The sequence below is a fragment of the Labrus bergylta genome, chromosome 1 (genome assembly GCF_963930695.1).
Source record: "Labrus bergylta chromosome 1, fLabBer1.1, whole genome shotgun sequence".
NCBI classification, from domain to species: domain Eukaryota; kingdom Metazoa; phylum Chordata; class Actinopteri; order Labriformes; family Labridae; genus Labrus; species Labrus bergylta.
In genome coordinates, this window is record NC_089195.1 from 35658812 (window position 1) to 35679928 (window position 21117).

The 21117-nt window shown below is 42.2% G+C and overlaps 2 pseudogenes; both read right to left on the minus strand.

Annotated features, from left to right (window-relative positions):
- Positions 1-372: 372 nt before the first annotated feature.
- On the minus strand, positions 373-8211 carry LOC110000661 (E3 ubiquitin-protein ligase TRIM21-like; annotated as a pseudogene).
- Positions 8212-9920: 1709 nt separating this feature from the next.
- LOC110000652 (zinc-binding protein A33-like) lies at positions 9921-11656 on the minus strand (annotated as a pseudogene).
- Positions 11657-21117: the final 9461 nt, after the last annotated feature.

Genomic DNA, 21117 nt, shown 5'->3' on the forward strand with positions numbered 1-21117 from the left:
CTCCTCGTGTTTGCTCGCCCGGTTTTCAACTTTGATTGGATTTTGGATTTTGTGGATTTGCCCATGTTGGATTTTTCTGCCCTCACTGACGGCCTTCCTGGGTACGAGCTACGGACATTTGAGTAAAGAACTTCTTCTGTTTTTTGTGTCCTGGACTCTCCTCTACATTTGATTGTAGTTTGGAATTGTTACACTGAGCATATTTCTGACTTTCTCTGCAGTGTGTTAAAGATGTAGCTTATTATTCAGCAGTTTTATAACCTGGAAGTTTGTCATGAAATCAAACTTCAGACTTTGTTTTTAGTCCCGGTTGACATGAATCGATATTGAATGTATTTGCATGAATTAAAAACAACTCTCTGTACACGATGGTGCAAAAAAACGTTTTAATTTTATTTTTTAGAATCACATTATTACAGATTGATTTGACAAATGTAGTGGTTATCTTCTGCCTTCTTCATTAATCTTATGCTTCTTAAACTTATTTCTGTCTTAACCACGGACTGATGATGTGACAATGTGCCTCATTCACGTTTGTACGAACGTTTGCAGCACAAATCTGAGATTCATCGATATATTTTTACATGAATGTATTCTGATTCCGACCGCCAAGGCACGTACAGAATCGCTGCAACTATGAAATTCCCTGAAACGGCATCAAAGCCCCCAGACACACCGCACTTTTTTTTTTACTTTTGAGGACATTTATTGCGACTTCTACGTGTCTCCACCTCACCGCTCTCGTCCTGATACACCAATCAGATGTCCTTATATGGAGAGATAGGGGTGTGGTAATATGCTGCTTGCAGGTTGCAGGCACGCGCCTGTTGATTTAGAATGATTGTGATTTACTAACATACGCGAGGTGTTGAGAACGAAACTGGCTGGTACGCATGTGTCATGAATCTGACGGTGATCTCATTTTATGCGCAGAGTAAGAATATTTCTCCGCATATATTAGTGAATGAGGCCCATTGTTTTACACGCTGAGACGGCTTGGTACACATGTTCCCATGTCCATGGTAAAACTTCTGTCACTCGTGTATTTACGTCGACAGCGTAACTCACAACAGTACACTTCACTTCCTGTCTCTTGATCACGTGACTACGGAAGTCTGACAACAAATCTTCAGATTAACATACAGAAATAATCACAGTAAATATTCATCAATATTCCTGAGATAAACACAAATATATTCTCTGCTGTACTCGAGCTAATTATATAATTCAAACAGTAACAAACTTGTTTCCTCTTTCTTCCATCTTTGTTCAGTTTGATGAAACAAGAGCAATCAGAGAAATGGTTATTTAACTCTGACAGGACAGATGATCAGAGGGGCAGAGTTTTCCTCCTCCTCCTCCTCTCCCTCCTCTTCCTCCTCTTCCTCGTCCTCCTCTTCCTCGTCCTCCTCTTCCTCCTCTTCTTCTTCCTCTTCCTCCTCCTTCTCGTCCTCCTCTTCTCCCTCTTCCTCCTCCTCTTCCTCCTCCTCCTCCTCATCATCATCATCACAAGGGCTGAAGTAAGGAAAGAGTTTCTCAGTGAAGAAGCAGTCTGTAAAGGAGTAGATCAGAGCTGCAGAGTCCACATCATAAAAGGAGACCAGACCCTCCTCATAATCCACAAACACCCCCACCTTCTCAGACGGACACATCAGAGAGAGACAGACTGAAGGGCCAGTACAGGCTGTGTACTCATTTCCATTTCTCAAACATATAGTCCAGAAACCTTTCTTAGGACTTGGTTTGATTAATCCTTTCCTGTTGATGGACTCTCTGGCCACTCCTAAAGTAAAACCAGTCTTTCCTTTAACCTGAACCTCGAAGTAAAATCTGCCTGAAGAGAAACTCTGCTTTCCTAAAACATCTGCTTGGGTTGTTGGGAACGTTCTTCTTCACATCACCATGATGAACTTGTTTCCCATCTTCAGACAGGATGAGTTGAGGATGTGCTGTATCAGGATCAAGAGTTACATCTACAGCATACTGCTGGACTCTCTTCAGCTCAGCTTGAACCAACTTCTTCATCTCTTCACTGAGAGTCTCCTCCAGCTGAGCCACAGCTTTCCTCACAGTCCCCTCATAAAGTGGTTGACAGACATTAACCTCTGTCCAGTCTTTGGTGGGTGGAGCAGAGTTAACAGACTGGACTCTCTGGATTAAATGGAGGTGGTCTTCAGAGTGTGAGACCTGCTGCACATCAGTGCTCCTCTTCATCAGCTCACAGATTTCCTGCTCTAGCTCTCTGATGAAAGCTTCAGCCTGTTTCTCTGTTGTTTTCTGCTTCTTTTCGATTGTGTCGATGAGCTCGACCTGGCCTCTCTCAACAGACTCCTTCAGAGCGATGAAGACTCGAACACCTTCTGCCATCTCTCTGTCTGCATCGTCCTTACTGAGGTCCACTGAGTGTTTGATCTCCTGAATCTTCAGTTGTCTTTTCTGGATCATCTGCTGAATTTCAGCCTCTGTCTCCTCCAGCTTTGCCTTCTTTTCTTCATATTCTTCTTTCAGAGGAACAAGCTCGTGTGTCTTGTGGTCTAAAACAGAGCAGAGCATGCAGACACAGGTCTGATCGGTCTTACAGAACAGCTCCAGAGGTTTATCATGCTTCGTACACAACCTGTCCTCCAGGTTCTCCACAGGGTCGATCAGCTGGTGTCTTTTCAGACGTGAAGCTGTCAGATGAGGCTCCAGGTGAGTCTCACAGTAGGAGACCAGACAGTCTAAGCAGGACTTCAGGGCCTTCAGTTTGGGTCCAGTGCAGACGTCACAGAGAACTTCTCCTGGTTTGGACTCTTGTAGCTCTGAGCTGCTGCTGCTGGCTTCCTGCTGAGCTTTGTCTCTGAACTGACCAACCATCTCAGAGAGCAAAGTGTTGACGTGCAGCTCAGGTCTTGTGTTGAAAACCGTCTTACACATTGGACACAGGTACTGGTCGCTCATGTTCCAGTGTTCAGTGATGCAGTTTCTGCAGAAGTTGTGTCCACATGATGTGCTAACAGGATCATTGAACACATCCAGACAGATGGAGCAGAGAAACTGATCCTCAGACCGATGATAGTTTGCAGCAGCCATAGCTACACAGAGAGTGAAACAAAGAAAAACATTTTATTTTTGTATTTTTTCAAACGGGAAAGTACAGAGTGTAAAGATTTCACAAATTCAAATCAGTTACAAATGTTAATGTTTAAGGTGCAAGTACATCGCTCCACAAAGGATTGTTAAAACCGGTTAATATTTGTTAGTACTGAAGACCTGGTGTTTGGTCTTTCATCCCGCTGTCTCCTTCTTTTATCCTGCTGTCTTCTTTCATCGCATCCTCATCACCCTCCTTTATTCCACTGGGTAGCACCCCAAAAAAAGTGCCAAAATTCCACTGCAATATTCTTTTGTTGGTAGATCGCGTGACATCTTTCAATAGGGACAGTGTGATGGTGTGGGGTGGTATCTCTCTCACAGGCAAAACAGAACTTGTCATCACTGAAGGCAAACTCAATGCAGTGAGAAATTGGAAGGAGATTCTGGAGCCTGTGGCAATACCATATCTCCAGAAGCTGGATCCTTACTCCATCCTCCTGGATGACAAAGAGCCAGGATCATCACAGAATACCTCCAGAATTTGGGAGTGGAGATGATGGAATGGCCCACCGTGAGTCCAGACCTCAACCCAATTGAACACTTGTACGATCAGCTTGGGCGTGCTGTACGTGCTAGAGTGACCAACACAACCATGCTGGTTGACCTTCAGCAACTTCTTGTTGAGGAATGAGGTGCCATCCCATAACAAAATGTGACCAGGCTGGTGACCAGCATGAGGAGGAGGTTCCAAGCTGTTGTGGTTACGTATGGATCTTCCACATGCTACTAAGGTCCCTGACAGTTTAAAATGAGTCAAGTGTAAAAATGGCCATATGTGTTGTTTGTTCCTTATTACTGTGGGAGAGTGCAATCATCCAGTCCACCAAGGAACTCAAAACAGGAGTGAATACCAACAGAAGAATATTGCAGGGGATTTTGGCACATTTGTTTTGGGCACTACCCACACGTTTAGCTGTGTTGCTCATTCCACAAATGCACGATCCTTACAAGTTATACCTCTAATCAGGCTTTCCAACCACATATAATACAACACCAATTAGTATTATTAGAGGTTGGAAATGTATTCTGGTACCTGAGCGCGTAGCAGGGCACACATCACCAGATAGCTAGTCAAGAACTTGACTGTAGTAATGCAAAGGATAGCTTCAATGAAGAGAAAACGTAAAGTGGATTTCAAGCTTGCACGCTTGTTTAATTAAAGAATCAGCTTTGTATCCAGCCGAGTAGTTCTTTATCATGTAAAACTGCAAATTAAACAACACAGAATTGCTCCTTTCAATATCTTCACAACACAAATGAAATACAATAAAATATGAGCATATAATATTGCTATGGCCAATGATTAACTAAAATACTTACAAACAAAGCTGAGCCAACGCATACACAGGAGGATGGCGCTGGATAGAGAGGCTAGTTTAGCTGGACATGCACTCTCACAAACGGCTGACATGAACTGAGCTACTGATCACGTGACGAACAGACATGTGACTCTTAGGGGTCAATCACAAGAGAGCATCTATTCTAACACAAATAGACTTCTTTTCAGAATAAAATAAACTTAAAAATGTTACATCACAAAATCATTGACGGAAATAACGTTTCCAAACTTTTTTTGAGGCGTTTATATTAGAATATTTGGTGCTTGTGAAATGAGCTTGAATCAACTTAGCCCACATTATGGTCACTACATTTGAGAGCTGTTCAAGAGCTGTTTTCTGCCACATGCAGGGGTTTTGATAGAATGGTTTCACATTAGCCTCATTAGTGGATATTAGCAAGTCATCCCATATACTCACACCCACTGGCCAGCCATAGTAAGTGTACTTCAAAATCAAGATGGCCGATGGAAAGTTATCAGTGCCACGTAGCTCAGGAATATCTTCCCCATCCTGCTATTCTAGATCACTTGATGATTTTTGGCACATCAAGAAAAAGCTAAGGAACAGTATTATTGTCAAACTTCCCAAGTATTGACTTTGGGTTTTGAGAAAATTAAAATTGATGTCCACTAAATTGTACATCTTGCATTGTATAATGCATCATGTCTATTAACCCCTTGTAGGTGAGGACCAGGTTAGGACTGTAATGCTGGGTATGGATGGTGAGTGTTGTTCAGGTCGGTAAGAATACCAGTGAAGCAGCTTTCCTTCTTGAGTTGTCTCCTTTATTTCCAGTATACTTGATATAAAGCCAAGTGGGTACAGTATCTGGGCATGCGTAGCTGTTTGTCTGGGTGTGTGTGTGTGTGTGTGTGTGTGTGTGTGTGTGTGTGTGTGTGTGTGTGTAAGAGTGTGCAAGTATATGTGTGGTCTGCAATGAAATAAAGGCAGAAATTAAACACTGTCAATGGATTAAAGATCACTGATATTCTATTGCTAATACAAAGTGCAGTAGCCTATAACACACTATTAGCACAAGTAATCAAATGTAAACCCATTGGGATAAGCAATCATGTTGACAACACAGAAGATAAATTAGGGTGCACATATAAGCCTTATTAGCTAAACATACAGCAAAACGTTACTAATAATTGGCCATGTGCTAGCCAGCAAGCTAATCGCTAAACTAACCGCTAGTATGCTAATCGCTAGCGCACTAATTGCTAGCTCTGTAATCTCACTTTAATACTTCTGAACATAGAACATCAACTAAATCAAATATACTTCCAGTACTTACTAGATTCTTATGGACGCACACAATGCAGCACTTAACACACAACTGGTGATTCAGACAACTGCTGGCGCCGCGCTAGTGGCAGCCTGTTGCAGCAGCTCCGGTTTTTGTCTTGCATTTTAAGTGTTTTTAAAGTGTTTTGTTACGTGTCAAGTCACCTGTCATAGCCTATGAGTTAGTCAAGATGGACACTAAGTAGCTTAGTTGAGTTTTATTAGCTTTTACCGTTTTTATATATTTTTTCGTGTTGGGACAGTATGCCAACGCATACTAACAGTATTGTTTACACGCGTGACCAGCTGTTAGCGATCTCCAAACCACTACCTTTGACGGGAACGAGACACGAAATCCCAGAGGAGCTAAGGAGAAGACGCCAAGGATGCAGAGCCGGTGTTATAAGGAGAGCAAGGAGGAGAAGGTTCAAGCCCTGCATCCCCTCGATTGTCATGGGGAATGTGAGGTCGCTGGTGAACAAGGTGGACGAACTCGGAGCACTCATAAGATCACAGCGTGAATACCGAGAATGCAGTTTAATGTGTTTCACCGAGACATGGATGCAGGAGAATATTCCGGACGCAAACACAACAATGAATGGATTTATGACTGTACAGGCTGACCGGGATCACAGGCTGAGCGGTAAAAAGAGAGGAGGGGGGCTTGCTCTGCTTGTGAATAACCGATGGTGTCATCCTTCTCACATTAATATAAAGGAGCGCATCTGCACCCCTAACATCGAACTGTTAGCCGTTAGTCTGCGTCCATACTATCTCCCGAGGGAATTTACCTGTGCTGTTGCCATTGTTGTTTACATACCGCCATCAGCTGATGCCGACACAGCATGTGACGTCATGCTAAAAGAAAGGTCAGAGCAAACTCTACGTCTTGAGGAAGCTTAGGTCTTTTAATGTGTGTAGCGAAATGTTATCCATGTTTTATCAGACTGTTGTGGCAAGTGCCATTTTCTTTGCAACCGTCTGTTGGGGCAGCAGCATCGGGGCTTGTGACTCTAAAAAGCTTAACAAGCTGATTAGGAGGGCTGGCTCTGCTGGTCTGGGGACTGCTGTAGAGCCCCTGGAGGTGGTGATAGGGAGAAGGATGATATAGAAACTGTTTAACATTATGGACAATAACATGCATCCCTTACACAATCTCGTGTGTGAAGAGTGTTTTTAGTGGGAGGCTACGGCAGCTAAACTGCAAAAAGGACAGATTTAAAAATACTTTTTTACCTACTGCAATTGCACTTTATAACAACTCCCCTTTAAGTAAGGACAGAAGACATTTAAACTTTTAAACGTTAGCCTGAGTTGCATATATCATATATCAAACTGTATTGTGGGCTCATGTTTTTTTGTATGGGTGGGATATGTATGTATATATGTGTTGTGTTGTGTGTTTGTATGTATGCTGGCTGCTGGAACACCTACATTTCCCTGCTGGGATGAATAAAGTATATCTTATTTTATCTTATCTTAACTGAACTACATGTAGTGAGTAGAACAGCACATAGTCGAAGGGGCGGGGCTATGATGTCATCACACCAAGAGCCTTTCGTACACCCCTCTATTTCAGATAATTTTCCTTTACGATTTTTAATAAGCCAAGTTGAAAACCTGAATGAGGAAGACACCTAATGTTAAATATGTAATCCATTTGCCTCTAAGTGTAGCAGAAAGGGTGGTCCCCACTCCCAATATAAACTGTTCAGGACCTCACTTGTGAGCATATACAGGAATGTGTGTGTTTGTGTAACTGAGTTTCTCTCATTTGGACTTTGGTTCATTTCTAACTTCCTGGTATTGTTGTTGTTCACTGATAACATCCTGCAGCCAAACTGAATTCTATTTCCTCTGGCTGTTTCACAGTAAGAGCCTTGACATGGAGAAACCACAATGAGCCTTTTAATTTTAAGAAAGCAGAGAAGGAATTTAAATTTCAGCAAAGATTTGTCAGCAGTAAAATTCTGCACTAAAAAATCTGCCTACACAACAGTAAAGGTAAAAATCAGCTCTTTCACCAGCAGAGGGCACTCATGTTTTGTACAGTTTTTAAAAAAAGGCCATTGTTGAGTCGCCAAAAACACTTTTAGAAACAACGTGTTTTACTGCAGGATGTTATCAGTGAACAACAACGATACGAGGAAGTTAGAGATGAACTAATGTCCAAATGAAAGAAACTTGGTTACAAAGAACTACACGCACGCACACGCACACACACACACAGTTTAACAAGCTTGAGTATGAAGAGAGAGTGAAATTAAAAGTTGAGTGTAAATCCTGGTTGTTCAAAGTGTAAACATGATCAGCTGTACTCACCAGTGTTTGCAGAGACTCTGCTGTGTCGTTGACAAAGATTGGATGAAGTTAGTGTAATTTCTTTGAAGAGAAACGGAGACCTTTCTGGACGGCTGCGTGGTCGACACCCTGACAAACTTTAAGTTTCATTTCTTCAGAGTGATGCTGAAGCTCTCCTCCCTCAGCTGTGGCTCCTCCTCTAACTGCAGCTCGTTTCTTCCCTCTGAGTCACAGGGCTGTTGTGAAATACCAGCTTCAATAGACTGATCTGATCTGAGAAGAAGGAGAGTCTCATTAAAGTCATTGTATCTTCTTTGTGAATAAGATGCTAGAGTTCATACATTTATTACAGTCACTCTCATGTATCAGGAGAGTTTGGTGCTTGTTGTGGCAGCAGAACAGAACTGATCACTTCTTGTATCTTCATGTTGGGCTCCATCTAGTGGTCGTTGTGTGTCATAGCAGCAGTCAGAGGTCTACATGGAGGCCTGTTGTTGCTGCAGCAGTGTAGCAGGGAATTACTCTTTTATTTTAGACTTAAGAGGGAGGCAGCCACAGAGTGCAGCATCCATAATAAAACTGTGGAGATTGTAGGGTCGTACTATCTCCACAGGGCAGCTGCAACTCAGTTGGTAGAGTCGTTGTCTCTTAACCGGAAGGTCGGGGGTTCGATCTCCAGCTCCTGCAGCCACATGTCCGATGTGTCCTTGGGCAAGACACTTAACCCCAAATTGCTCCCGCTGCTTCGTCGGCGGCGTGTTAATGCGTATGAATGGTATTAGTTACTTCTGATGGTCTCACTACACAGCAGCCTCTACCATCAGGGTGTGAATGTGTAGGTGTGACCTGCGGTGTAAAAGTGCTTTGAGTAGTCAGAAGACTAGAAAAGCGCTGTACAGTAAGCTCAAGTCCATTTACCATTCCATTTACAAATACTTGGGCTCGTGTTTGGACGACCAACTTAAATTTGATGTCAACACTAAGGCTATTGTGAAGAGGGGGCAACAGAGAATCCACCTTTTAAGGAAACTGGACTCTTTCTCAGTCAGTCCTGAAATACTTTGTCATTTTTATCATTCTTTTGTTGAGAGTCTCCTTTGTTTTTCTTTTATCTGTTGGTTTCACAGCCTCTCAGTTAAAGACAGAAACAGTCGTACAGGAATTGTTCAAATCTGTTCTAAGGTGTGAAACAGAGAGATTTTAACTCTTTTTGTGATCTGATTACTGAATGCTCCTTAGCATTAGTATCTCCTTCAGGTCTTATCTATATTTTAACTCCTTGAGTAATCTGTTCTTTGTACGTCAACTTGCCTTTATTTATGTTTCTCTCATATGTACAAGCTGCTCCACACCAATTACCCCAAGAGGGATTATTTAAGTTGTTTGAATTGAATCGAGTCCTGTAGGAGTGGTCTGACACCACGAGGCCTGTGTGGTTTCTGGAAATGTTCAGAATTAAATAATTTTCTGTATCTATGAACCTGACTTTTCTTCAGAGAGAGAGAGAGACACTGAAATACCAGGTGTTCATTTTATGTTTGAAAGAATAAGGATCAACTTATAGATTAGAAAACTAAAGCTTTATTTTCTTCCTAGTTTTGAAAACTTGTAGAAGAAACGGTGCAGAAATCAAACAGTGAAAACAGGAAACTGAATGTCATTCTTAAGTCGTGTCTGAAATCATACACTCATTCCCTCCTGCCTTCTCACTAAACAGGAAGTTACATGTAGTGGATTATATAGCGCAGTCATTCAGCACGATAAAAAAGACATCTCGGACACGTCTCGGCTCACCCTCCAGCTGTCGACAGTGACATCATCACTGTCGCAAAATTTAAACGTGCAGCGTAACTCCTTCTGAGGATCAATAATAACGGACAATAACGGCATGATTGTGTTTGTGTGTTTGCTGTTGTGTTTCTAACGGTTTTATACCTCATACATCGTATTATCTCTCGATGTTGCGCTTGATTCTGTACTTACCGTGGGAACTCCTTGGTCTGGTGACTCCAGCTGTCCGGTAGTGCTGCTCCGTGCTGCGCTCTGAGAACTCAGCCTGTGGGTGTTGACAGATGAGGGAGCGGACACACAAAGCACACGTATCTGGTGGAAGTTCTGGGTCAGAAGTTTTTTTTTCAAAATCACATTTACAGATTTCTTTGACTTTTTATCAACACTATCATACGTACAGCAGAACTCAGTCGAAGAGACACCAAAGACATTTCAGACAAATATAAACTTATTGAATTATTGTCTTCTGCAGTTTTTTCCTCTCGATCTGAAGTTGGAAGTCAGTGAAGTTTAAAGGGTTAAAATAAATGTTATCACATAAATGATGCGTCTTGATGATGAGCTGAGTCAATCAAATCAGTTTGTTACCTGCTGTGTTTACGAGGACAAACCTCTGAACTATAAAGTCAGTCAATGAACACGATGATCTTATTCTGTCAAAGATGTCAAATATACCGTGTTGTCACTAAATAGGATGGTATGTACTCTGATGAGAATCAATACATGAAGTCTTTGATTATTTCAAACTGACAGGAGAGATGATCAGAGGTGCAGAGTTTTTACCTCCTTCAATAAGACAAGGACCCAAGACGGGGAAGAGTTTCTCAGTGAAGGAGCAGTCTGTAAAGGAGTAGATCAGAGCTGCAGCACCAACGTCATAAAAGGAGACCAGACCCTCCTCATAATCCACAAACACCCTCACCTTCTCAGGACGACACTTCAGAGAAAGACGGACTGAAGGGTCATCAAGGGCTTCATATTAATTTCCATTTCTCAACCATATAGTCCAGAAACCTTTCTCAGGACTTACTGTGATTTCTCCCTTCCTGTTGATGGACTCTGGAGCACCACTCCTAAATCCCAACGAGTCTTTCCTTTAACCTGAACCTCAAAGTAAAATCTGCCTGAAGAGAAACTCTGCTTTCCTAAAACGTAAACACAAGAAGAGAATCTCTCTGGGTTGTCTGGTAGATTCTTTGTCACATCACCAAGATAAACTTGTCTCCCACCTTTAGACAGGATGAGATTAGGATGTGCTGTATCAGGATCAAGAGTTACATCCACAGCATACTGCTGGTCTCTCTTCAGCTCAGTTTGAACCAACTTCTTCATCTCTTCACTGAGAGTCTCATCCAGCTGAGCCACATCTTTCCAGGACTTCAGGGCCTTCAGTTTGGTTCCAGTGCAGACGTCACAGAGAATTTCTCCTGGTTTGGACTCTTGTAGCTCTGAGCTGCTGCTTCTGGCTCCCTGCTGAGCTTTGTCTCTGAACTGACCAACAATCTCAGAGAGCAAAGTGTTGATCCTCAGCTCAGGTCTTTTAGTGAAAGCTTCCATACAAATTGGACACCTGTACTGGTCGCTGGTATTCCAGTGTTCAGTGATGCACGTTTTGCAGAAGTTGTGTCCACATGATGTGCTAACAGGATCATTGAATACATCCAGACAGATGGAGCAGAGAAACTGATCCTCAGGCCGATGATAGTTTGCAGCAGCCATATCTAAACAAAGTGAAAGAAAGAAATATTTTTATTTGTATTCAAATATTAAGTATTTTTGTAAATAGGAAGTATAGAGATCTCAATCAGTGTTAATGTTTAAGATGCAAGTACAACTCTCTGCAAAGGATCATTAAAACCGGTCAATATTTTTTAGTACTAAAGACCTGATGTTTTGTCTTTCATCCCACTGTCTTATTCTATCCCGCCGATGTATTATTTTGTCCAACCCCTCATGCACACCCCGTCATGAAGACATGATTATTGTATTCAGTTTTATATTTGGTGAGAGCTGTAAGTAACAATGAACACTTTCACATTGGAAAGCTCAAGTGCTACAATGGGCTGTGAATTTGAACTTTCACTGTTGAACAGCTTCTCCAAGAATTGTCACCTTAATATGGTGGAGGAGCTTGCGTGTTCTGATGAACCCTGGAGCTGTGTTGCCGGTAGGGCTGGGAAATATATTACGTTTTTAAAATATTTATTTCAACGATATAGGTTTTGACAATAATATCGATATAGATATGAGTTTTGGTCTATATCCCCCAGCCCTTGACTAGCCGGGGTAGCCACAGGCCTGCTCTCCACCCCTCACACCAAACTGCGATCTTTTGGTGACAGAGCCTTCAGTGCCTCAACCCCCACCCTCTGGAACTCTCTCTCCGCCGAAATCCGCACTGCTGCATCTCTGGTCATTTTTAAAAACCTCCTCAAACACCACCTGTTAACCAAAGCATTCAGCCTCATCTAACACGCCCCCTAGCTGATCACCCACTTCCTTTCTCCTTCATTTGTTCTTCTTCTTGCCTCCATCACGCCCCCCTCCCCCCACTTTGTAAAGCGTCCTTGGGTTTCATGAAAGGCGCTATATAAATCTAAGTTATTATTATTATAAGGCTTGTGATCCTGTCCCTCGGGGGGTACTGCAGGAATATGGATATTGGGCCATGTTTGACCACAGTGGGAGCTGTGGCTGCAACCTCGACACAAAGTCAGACATGTTCCCGGTGCGTGAAGGCCTTCGCCAGGGTTGCCCCTTGTCACTGGTTCTGTTTGTGATTTTCATGGACAGGGTCTCAAGGAGCAGCCCGGGGAACGAGGGTTTCCAGTTTTGGGGGCCTCAAAATGTCATCTCTGCCGATGATGTGGTTTTGTTGGCTTCCCCATGCTGGGACCTCCAGCAGGCATTCAATTTAATTATTTTGACCTTGCAGGGCATGGTCAGTTAACAACGACGGTACCAGGAAGTTAGAAATGAAGTCCAAATAAGGACGTAGACACTAAGAAACTTGGTTAAAACATATAAAGTCCTGTGACCTCACATTCAAACACACACAAATAGTGACTGCCCTACAATCGATCATCAAAATAACAGAGATTGCATTGTTTTAAACAAGTAGTTTCTAAAAGTGTTTTTGACGACCTTACGATGGCCATTTAAAAAACTTTAGAAAACACAACCGCCCTCTGCTGGTGAAAGAGCTGATTTTGACCTTTGCAGACATTTTTTTTAGTGCAAAATTTTACTGCTTACAAATCTTTTGCTGACTTCAATGAAAACAAATGTCACTTCCTTCTCTGCTTTCTTCAAATTAAAAACCTCATTCCTCAAGTTCCTGGTATCGTTGTTGTTGACTGATATCTCCGGCGCTGTGTGAGGTGGCCGCCGGTTGCAGCAGCTCCCGTTGTCCGTGTCGTTAAATCGTATTTTTTGATTAGTTATTATTTGTTTTCACTGTGTGTTTTTTGAGTATTAGTTTAATCTATTGTGTGGAAATGGCTACTTTCGCTGTTGGAAATTTTTGCGCTGTTTTTCTGTTACTTTGGACATTCTTTGTAACGTAGAGCAGCGCACAGATGAGTGAGGGCATTGTTTACACACGTAATCAGCTGATGGTGCTCTCCAAGGTGCTACTGCCCGGAGCAAGGCCTGTAATTCCGAGGGAGCTGAGGAGGCGACGCCGGGGTTGCAGAGCTGGAGCTAAGAGAAGAGCTAAGAAGAGAAAGCATAAGCCTTATGTACCAGTGGTGATTATGGGGAACGTAAGGTCTTTGGGCAATAAGACGGACGAACTCGACGCGTAATCCTGGCAATGTTAGTGTGAAGGAACGTCTCTGCAGCCCGGACATTGAACTGTTAGCTGTGGGAATGCGCCCATATTACCTGCCCAGGGAATTCACGTATGCCATTGTTATAGCTGTTTACATCCCACCGTCAGCTGATGCCGATTCTGCGAGTGATGCACTTCACTCTACTGTTTCACAGCTTCAAACTAAGCATCCAAATGCTTTTGTAGCCATTATTGGGGACTTTAATCATGTGAAAATGGACAAAACACTACCCACTCTTCATCAATATGTTAACTGTCCAACTAGAGAAAATAAAACACTGGACCTTCTGTATGCTAACGTTAAAGAAGCATACAGTACCACTGCCCTTCTCCCCTGGGCAGATCAGACCACAACCTGGTCTTACTGACACCAGAGTATATCCCCCTGGTCCAAAGGCAGCCTGTGACCACAAGTACTGTTAGGAGGTGGACACAGGAGAGCAATGAGGCACTGCAGGACTGCTTTGAGTCCACAGACTGGGATGTACTCTGCGAGCCACATGGAGAGGACATTAACAGCATGACTGACTGCATCACAGTCCGGCCCGGACTGTACTCTGTTTTCCTAACAACAAACCCTGGATCACCAGTGACCTGAATGCCCTTCTCAACAAAAAGAAACAAGCCTTCAGGTCTGGAAACCGGGAGGAGCTGAAAAGGGTACAGCACGATCTGAGGGAAAAGCTGAGGGAGTGCAAGGACTCATACAGGAGAAAGCTGGAGGCCAAACTCCATCAGAACAACGTGAGGGATGTGTGGACTGGAATGAGGGAAATCACTGGTTTCAAGGGGAGAGAAAGGCAACATTCTGGCAGCCTGGAGAGGGCGAATGAGCCTTCATCTGCCTCTCCCACCTCAAACAACACCCCTGTCCTTCACACCTCCCTGCCTCCCCTTCTATTTTTTCCCTCCCCCCAACCCAACTCAAACAACACCCCTGTGCTTCACACCTTCCAGCCTTGTATTTGTCACTTTCCAGTGACAAATAAGGATTGTTCAGATGACCAATTCAAAAATCTTTTAAAAACACAATTTGAAAGCATGCATCAGGTTCATTAAAATGAGAGATTTGTATTCATGTTGGTTTTGTGTTTTTTAAAATGACATTTAAACCTTTTTTTTCAAAAGGTAAGACTAAATGGACCTAAAAATGTCAAGAGGTGTAACCACTGAAAAATTAAGAATATTGAATATTTTATACATCTAGAGTATATGTAAGTGTACTCATGATTGTAATTACTTCATTTTAAAATAGCACAAGAAAATTGATTTTATTAGGATTATCACTAAATTTATAAGTTATGCCTTTCTTCAATACTGAGCGGGACACAAAGTTGAAAACACCTCTGTTTTCTAATACATTTTTGGCAAATTATGTGAAAATTGTTTTAAAAAACATGTTATTTCACTGCAATAGAGGACTACTTTTATTCAAATTTAATTGTCCTGCATTTTATTATATTTTTCACAAGAAATACTGGTTACACCAATTGACGCAAACCAGTTACACCAACTGACCATACTGCTTCTACAGTCAAAGGTCATTGTTTCTTGAAGAAATTGTTGTTAGCTTCCTCCATTTAATGTTTGCTCCACCTTCCAAAGTGCACAGAATACCAGTACGCTGAAGACAGTAATGTAGCACGTTTGTCTTAAACACAGAATAGCATAAAACTGAAGTGAATAGATCGGCCTTTTGGATGGGTCTCATAGATCGGCAAATTCTTACTGATACCTGATCTGGCTGGATCGGTGCACCCTTAATTAATTCATATCTTAAGTAAATTACAACATCTGACCAAAATCTTCAGGGGGAATTCATTTCTTCAGTATTTGGAATAAACTCAAGGTACTTGTGCCCTAATCAAAGGATAACATACCCACAGGCAACACTTTACATCTCTCTTTCTTTATATCATGGCCATCACAGCACAAACAGCATTGCCACCTTCTATAGTACCAGACTTTGGCAAGCAAGCTCCAGGTAGTGACACGCTGATACTACCTACCCTACCACATGGCCCCTAATAGCCGACACATCTAAAATGCAACTGCTGGTGCCAATATTACAGCATACATACACATATTAGATCATACATGTTTAAAGGTGCACTATGTAGATTTGGTGGTGAAATTTGAAAGTTGGAGAAGTAAAACAATTCTTTGATATATTTTCTGAACTTGAATACACAAACTTTAATCAAAGTATAAAATGGGTCCCTGGAACTCTGTTTGGAGATATAAAGCTACCAGGAGAGTTACGCTTTCACTGTTGCGGGCCCACCACCATAACTTCTCCAGTAACATTTTATCTTCAAACAGTGTCACAGGGACCAAATTTCCATCTGAGGACAGTTTGTGTTTAGAGTTATGATGGACATATACCACATAATCTGTAAATTTCTCCAACATTCACACTTCTCTACCAAAACTACATAGTGCACCTTTATAAATGTAAGTAAATGGAACACAAATATGCAATTTGAAGCTAAACATTTACAAAATGCCAGGGTATTTTGTCCTAGACCCTTGATAATAAGGTTGTGGATGGATAACCACTTTAATCAACATTAAGAAATACTGATATTTGACAAAAGTGGCCTCTAACAGAAAGGCTTGTCATAAATGTCAAATAGTGTAACCGGTTACACCATTTGACATTTCCACTTCAAATCAAATTTGACAGGCATTATCATTGAGACCTATGTAAGCCCATTTCCTGGTGTGAACATTTCAAATCTAATTTTCAAAGTGAATACAAATTTTTATAATTATCATAAATTGTTAATGTTTTTCTGAGGTCATACCATTTGACATACCTGACCACGCCCTTAAAATGTCCAGTTATCTCATGTTTTAAAGAGAGTTGCTAAACATGGCGTGCAGCAGTTAGGACCATCAGGGGTTCTTCTTTGTGATATCACTTCTTGTCACATGATATGATGAATATATTAACAAAATGGCTCCTTCATGGTTACACCATGTTGACAATTTCGTACTTGACTGGGTGACACGATTTCCCTAAAATAATTATAATAATAAGAACAATGGTGTTCCACTCCTTTTATTTACTATTGAACAGTTCTATTGTAAGATTATGCCAGGCTAGTTCATAGGGTGTTATATGAAAATTTAACCTTTTTAAATCAAGTTTAATTCTTTGGTACGAAGTTTCAACGTTTACACCACTTTGACATTTTGGCCTAAATACCCCAAATATTCTCTAAAAATGTATAATAAATATACATTTTAGACTAGGTCCTCAAAACAAAGGATGAAATCATGTCATCTGTGCATTTATTTTTAGATTTTAAGCCTTTAAAAGTTAACTAAACCTTATGGACACAAAAAAATGAACGTCACGTCATTGTCCCCTGTACAACAGCTTACCTCATGCGAGCAGAGAACTGTCATCATGATAATATCTGTCTCTCCATACTGTAATCTGTTCTGCACATGTTAAATTTACAAATTATCCCTGCACTCATGTTCACTTCATTTGGCTGTCTACTCAACGTTATATTGTATAGTTTCTGCTTATTATATGTCTACACTCATGCATTTTAACTTATGTCAATACTGTCCATTAACAACTCTGTTTTTGCACATTTACATTTAATCTTTCATATTTAAATTACAAATTACAAATTATTATATTGTCTTTAGATTTGCTAACATTGTGCTTTTTACTCATATTGTGTGTTGGATAACCTGTTAATAACAATTTCCCAGTTTGGGCTCAATAAAGTAATTCTATTCTATTCTATTCTATCGTTGTTGTTCACTGATAACATCCTACAGCCAAACTGAATTCTATTTCCTTTGGCTGTTTCAAAGTAAAAGCATTGAAATGGAGAAGTCCAAATGAAAGAAACTCAGTTACAAACACGCACACACACACACACACACACACACACACACACACAGTTTAACAAGCTTGAGTATGAAGAGAGAGTGAAATGAAGAGTTGAGTGTAAATCCTGGTTGTTCAAAGTGTAAATATGATCAGCTGTACTCACCAGTGTTTGCAGAAACTCTGTTGTGTCATTGACAAAGATTGGATGAAGTTAGTTTAATTTCTTTGAGGAGAAACGGAGACCTTTCTGGACGGCTGCGTGGCTGACACCCTGACAAACTTTAACTTTCATTTCTTCTGAGTGACGCTGAAGCTCTCCTCCCTCACCTGTGGCTCCACCTCTATCTGCAGCTCATTGACGTGTGTGACACCCTCTGTTGATTGCAAGCTGATTTTCACGAAAATCCAAGTTTAAAAGAGTCTGAATCCGAAACTGCCAGCAGAACAAGCTCTGATCTGAAAACTAGGAAGGTCTTGTCAGCTAGGTGGGCAAATTGAAACATGCTTTGATTAGATATTGATAGTGGGTCGTTGTCAGGCTTTGTTTGGGCTGAGCACTTAAGTTTCATTCTCTGAGCATCAACAGGAGAGGCAGTCACACCCTCTGTTGATTGCAAGTTGAAAATCTGGGGTGAGATTTTCACGAAAATCCAAGTTTAAAGTAGTCTGAATACGAAACTGCCAGCAGAACAAGCTCTGATCTGAAAACTAGGAAAGCGTCTGAGGCTTCAGAGTGGCCACAGAGCCCCAGCATCCCCGACTACTGTTTTGCCTATTTCCTCTGGTCATCTCCTAAACACAACATGTGCTACAAAGAAATCTCTGTCATTCATGGGAACAGGAAAAGACACACCTGTCACAGGCAACACAATCTTAACAACTTGTCTCTACTTAAGAAAGCCTCTGCTCCCCACCCTTCATGTACTTGTGGCCTCTGGAACTGGCTATCTGCTGTGAATACAACTAAATTCATCCAAGCACTTGCAAAAATGTCAGACATTCAGGCACTTGCCCTTACTGAAACCTGGATCCGCCCAGAAAACACAGTCACACCAGCTGCTCTTTCTGTTGACACAGTGTTCTCACACACACCCCGCTCTGTTGGACGTGGAGGTGGTGCAGGTATCCTCATTTCTAATACCTGGAAATTCAATAAACTCTTCCCCCTGACAACTCCTCATTTTAATATCACACAATCATGGTTACTGCTCCTATTAAAATGTACATTGCTATCATTTACTGCCCACCAGGGTGTAATCTGAATGATTTTGTTGTGGAACTGGACATGCTACTCTCAGAAATCCCTGATGATGGAACACCACTGATTGTAATGGGAGACATGAATATACACACTGATAAAGCCCAGGCAACAGATTTCCTTGCTCTTCTATCCTCATTTGACCTCACACAGGTCCCAACTCCTCCTACCCACAAAGATGGCAACACTCTTGATTAAATTCTGACTCGGAACTACTCGACAGCAAACCTGACTGTCACCCCTCTGCATCTATCAGACCACTTCTTTATTCAATTCACAATCTCCTTGCCGGAACTCCCTCAGGCACAGGCCTGCCCATAAGGTATTTACCGCAATCTCCACAGACAAGGCTACAGACATACTTTGCTCCACGCTAGCCTCATCTCTGAACAAACTCTGCCCTCTGGTGTCCAAACCCGCTCACAAAACCCACCCTAGTCCATGGCTCACTGAAGTCATATGAGAGCAAAGAGCAGGGCTGAGGTCAGCAGAGAGAAAATGGCAAAAGTACAAACAGTCCGCTGACCTCAATGACTATAAGAAAAGACTTGTCTCATTCTCCTCCAGCCTGAAAATGGCCAAGACAACATATTATCAGAACAAGATATGCAATGCCACAGATACAAGAAAAATGTTTTCTGTTTTTAACTCACTGCTTCAACCACCTCCTCCTCCACCCTCCGATCTGTTCACACACATGTTTGCCTCGTATTTTACTGAAAAAGTTGCAACCATCAGTAACCAGTTTTCTGAGCCTGACCAACTCAGCCCAAAGGCACCAACCAAAAGTGCCTCACTCGACTCATTCTCCTCTCTGACTGAGGACAAAGTCTCTAAGCTTGTGCTAGACTCTCCTGCAGACCATTTCCTCTCTGCTTAATGCTGCACTAAACATTTCATCAACTCCTCTCTGTCAACGGGTGTGTTCCCCACCGCATTCAAGCAAGCGCGGGTCACCCCTCTGCTCAAAAAACCCACACTAAACCCAGCCCAGGTTGAAAACTACTGCCCTTTCTGTCAAAAATACTTGAGCGCACAGTCTTTAAGCAAGTCTCGGAGTTCCTGTCCAGAAACGATCTGTTTGACCCAAATCAGTCAGGCTTTAAGCAGGGCCACTCTACTGAAACTGCACTACTGTCAGTAACAGAATCGCTACGAGCTGCCAGAGCTGCGGGTCAGTCCTCAGTTCTATTACTGCTAGACCTGTCTGCTGCCTTTGACACAGTCAACCATCAAATCCTCCTATTCACACTCTCTGAACTTGGCATCTCAGGATCTGCCCTCTGCTGGTTCGTGTCCTACCTCTCTAGGTGATCCTTTAGAGTGTCGTGGAAGGGAGAAGTGTCCAAAGCGCAGTTTATCCACAGGGGTACCTCAAGGGTCAGTGCTTGGTCCCCTTCTCTTCCCCATATACACAAGCTCACTTGGTTCAATAATCAGCTCTCATGGCTTCTCATACCACTGCTATGCTGACGATACCCAGCTCTTCCTGTAATTCCCGCCAGACGATGTTACAGTCTCAGCAAGAATCTTGCCATGCCTAGCTGATATCTCTAAATGGATGAATGAACGCCACCTTCAACTCAGTCTTTCAAAGACTGAGCTCCTTGTCATCCCAGCCAGTCCCTCTATGCAACCACAGATCAATATCCAGCTTTGAACAACCAAACGCATGCCCACAAAGTCTGCCTGGAACCTGGGTGTCATGATTGATGACCAGCTAACTTTTCAGGTTCAAGTAGCCTCAATTGCCCAGTCATGTCAATTTGCCCTGTAAAAAATCAGGAAGATCAGACCTTACCTGTCAGAACATGCTACACAGCTCCTGGTACAGGTTTTTGTGATAGCACGCATTGACTATTGCAACTCTCTACTGGCAGGTCTTCCTACATGCACTATAAAACCCCCGGCAGCTGATACAAAATGCAGCAGCACGACTGGTCTTCAACCTTCCTAAAAGAGCACATGTCACTCTGCTGTTCATCTCCTTACACTGGCTCCCAGTTACTGCTCGCATCAAATTTAAAACTCTGCTGCTCGCTTACAAAACAGCGACAAAAACGGCTCCTTCTTACCTAAACTCTATAATCCAGGTCTACACTCCCTCCCACCCACTACGCTCTGCCAATGAAAGGCGTCTGATCCAACCTTCACAAAAGGGGCCTAAGACGCTGACTAGCCTCTTCTCCTCTGTCGCCCCCCCGGTGGTGGAATGAACTTCCAAACTCCATTTGATCTGCACCTTTAAGAAAAAGCTAAAGACCCAGCTCTTTCATGAATACCTACTAACTTAATGATGATGGTCTCAGTATTATTG